Source organism: Lichenostomus cassidix, unplaced genomic scaffold (genome assembly GCF_008360975.1).
Source record: "Lichenostomus cassidix isolate B80296 unplaced genomic scaffold, HeHo_3.0 HiC_scaffold_34, whole genome shotgun sequence".
Classification (NCBI taxonomy): Eukaryota; Metazoa; Chordata; class Aves; order Passeriformes; family Meliphagidae; genus Lichenostomus; species Lichenostomus cassidix.
Window position 1 is genome coordinate 2,561,831 of NW_028147431.1, and position 3,164 is coordinate 2,564,994.

At 47.3% G+C, this 3,164-nt stretch overlaps 1 long non-coding RNA gene across 1 annotated transcript; it reads right to left on the reverse strand.

Annotated features, from left to right (window-relative positions):
* Positions 1-1,407: 1,407 nt before the first annotated feature.
* On the reverse strand, positions 1,408-2,857 carry LOC146423200 (uncharacterized). Its single transcript, XR_014847730.1, has 2 exons — positions 2,802-2,857; positions 1,408-1,628 (listed from the first exon to the last, which is right to left on the reverse strand). It is a non-coding gene; the product is annotated as an uncharacterized LOC146423200 (long non-coding RNA).
* Positions 2,858-3,164: the final 307 nt, after the last annotated feature.

Below are 3,164 nucleotides of genomic sequence, written 5' to 3' on the forward strand. Positions count from 1 at the left end.
TTCTGGGTTTTTGGTTGGTTTTCCTGAAAAATGCCTTGTATCCCTCTGAGCTTTGCTTTGCAAAGCACTGAATGATTTTTATGGTTCTGCAGGGACCTCTGCCTGGAATGTCCTGGGTGTCCCGGTTCAGCTGCCTAGGGTGGCACGAAGGTGGTGCTGAAGATGCCAATCATCACCGGCCTGGATAAATTTTGGCCGCAGGAGCTGCCAGCAGCAGGCTGTTCAGAGCCAGAGCTTGCCAGGATGGCAAGACTGTCATTGTTGCAGTCCCCAAAGCAGTATCCAACGTGAGTAGTTGCAGAGCTCTCTAAAAGAAGTGTGCCATTTGTTACGGTTTTGGGCCCAGTGGGTCTAAGGTGGCTTTTATTAAACTGGAGAGCTGGATTTTTTAGTCCTGCTGAGAGAGTTCAGCGTCACCTTATGAAGCAAGGAAAAGCTGCGTGGTAAGCGCAGGCTGATGCAATTTATTTTAGCTTATTACTCCCCATGATTCCTTTAATAAATAAACTCCCAATGAAAAGTGTGAATGTGTTAATTATTTCTCTGTTTGATCAGCAATAGAATGCATTAGTAAACATTTGTGGGAGAGGCATGGGGAGCAGCAGAAGGGAGAAGGGTGTGGGAGACAGAGCCCGGTCCCAAGGTGGGTTGCTGGCGGTGGCATAGGAGGGGATGTCAGAGAGATACAGGTAAATGTGTACAGGGTGCAGAGCCCCAGGGTAGTGCCTCTGCTGGGGGAGTGAGAGCATGTCCAGGATAGGTGGGGTATGGAGCAGTGAGCCCTAACCGGGATGGGGGGTGAACCCGTGGGCCACGGGCAGAGTCCTGGCTACCATGTGAATTGTTACCACACAAGGTTAGTGGAGCCGAAGGTCACCCCAGGAGAGGTGCAGCCCCCAGTCCCTATTGCTGAGTCCCACCACAGGCTTACAAAACCAGGATTTGGGCTCCAGAGCTGACAGGTGTCGTGTTGTCCAGGGCAGCACTTGGCACCACAGGGCTGTAGGGGGCTGTGGAGCGGGTGGGGGGCCGTGGCCCGTTAGCTGAAAGGAAGGATGAGTGAGAGGTATTGAGGGCAGTTGGTGATGCAGCCGTCTGCATCCCAGAGTCCCATCCAAACCCACCCCTCTCAGAGTGTGCCTAAGAACATCTGCCATGTAATCTTGTGCCTGCAGGAGGAATTTTTGCCAGGGCAGCTGTGTCTAACCCCAAGGTGAACCTACATCCCATACGGGCCTAGGTAGGATCTGGGCTGGCGACAGCCGTGGTATAGTTGCCCGTGATCCCCCAGAACCCAGATTTGAGGTCAGAATTTGCAATTTTTGTAATGTAAGAAGGGGTAGCACCAAAGCCAGAAGTTTTTAAAAGTTCAAAGTGTGTCTGTTCAGCATTGAAATGGATACATACTTGATCAGGAGAGTTTTTTAATGTATTTTGTTAGATTTTACAGACATGGGGAATTTCTTTGAAGGCATAGAATTTCATTTATTTAGTGTATTGTTTGTATGAATACCCGGAGGTTTTCTACAGCTACAGAGCGGCATCTCGCGTCTGGATTTTGTTCCACAGTGAGCCAGAGGGAGAAGCAGCACTTCCCAAATTCTTCTGGAGCAGTGCTAATTGCAGTCCTTTAAACATGCATTAAAAAGGCAACATGTGAAATGGGAAGAGCAATTAGGAAAAGAGGAAAAAGAAATGTTGAGCTAGGGAGGTGTTGTCATTTTTCTGCTGTTCCTTTATGACAGTGATCTTGTAGGCAGTAAGAAAAGTATTAGGATTTGAATAACGGAGGGTATGAAATGGAGCTAAAGTGTAGGTAAGGAAAGGAAAATGTTATTGTAAAATCTTCCTTGGGGCACCATGCAGATGAGGCAGAGAGAGAAAGAGTAATGTGTGTCCTGCATAAGCTTGTCCATGCAAGGCCAAAGCAGATAGAAGATTTTAAAGTGCAAACACAAGTGTTGTGTATATAAATGAACCAATTAAAGAGCTTAACTTATAAGGCAGGATGATATATAGGACAAAATGTAAAAAAAGAATAAATAGATCTATTAGCTGTTCTGTACAAAGTCTAATCAGATATTAGATATTAATGTAAAGAGAGGTTTGATATGAGTAGATGTGTAAGGTTAGAGTGTAGAAGTCTGACGTAATATTGAATTGTCAAAATATACAAGTTGAACATTGTAAATATGTGGCTTGTGTCTTAGGAGAGGTTCCGTAAGTGTCAATGGATTTGTAAGTATTTTCTCTATAATAAGTGCAAATAGATATAATGTAAATAGATGAGTGTAAGTATATAAAAGTTTAGGGGGTGGGAATAAGAAAACAGTTTTGAGAAAAGGTTTCGTTGTATCGCTTCATAAATAGTGGAAGATTTCCGTTTCTCAGAAGGTCCAAACAGTAGAATGTTTTTCATAGAGCGCACAGACCGATGCAGCCAGAATCCAAAAGTGTGCAGATTGTCAGGGGCATAAAGAAAATCCAAAAGCCATAATTTTCATGTTGAGGAAAAGCACTGGAGCGTCCTCACATGTAGAATTTTGAAAAAGCAACCTCCTTGTCTGGAAATTTCACATTCTAGATACGGAAAAAAGCACCAGGCTGCCAAACACAGCAGGGTGTGGTGACAGTCGGTCAGTTTGGAGGTATGGCCGTGGGTGATCTGGTGCTGGGGCAGTTAGACAGCAGGGTGTGGTGACAGTGGGTCAGTTTGGAGGTACGGTCGTGGGTGACCCGGCGCCAGGTCAGTTAGCCAGAGCGCTTTGATTATCGTGGGTGCATCTGCTGCCACCGGTTACCTGGGGAGTTCCACTGCTGCTGGGGAGTTCCACTGCTGCTGTCATTGCCACCACGGGCCTTGGCATCGTCCTGGCTCAGAGGTCGTTCTTCCTGGCTTTTCTTTGCCGCCTCCCCAAAGTGCTGCTGCCTCCCTCTCCACCCTGCCCTGCTGTGGCCAGCTGCAGCGTGCAGAGGGTGTTGTGGCTGTGCTCTGCCGGGTTCCCTGTGTGGAAGCAGAGAAGCTGCAGTGGTGGCAGCATCAGTCCTTGCAGGAGATCCTGCATTCATTGGGGTCAAGTGGCTGTCTTGACAGTGGTGAAGATTCTTGAGAGCTCTTATGCTGTCAGGTACTCCCCAGAGCGTGTCCTCGAGGTAGAGCAAAG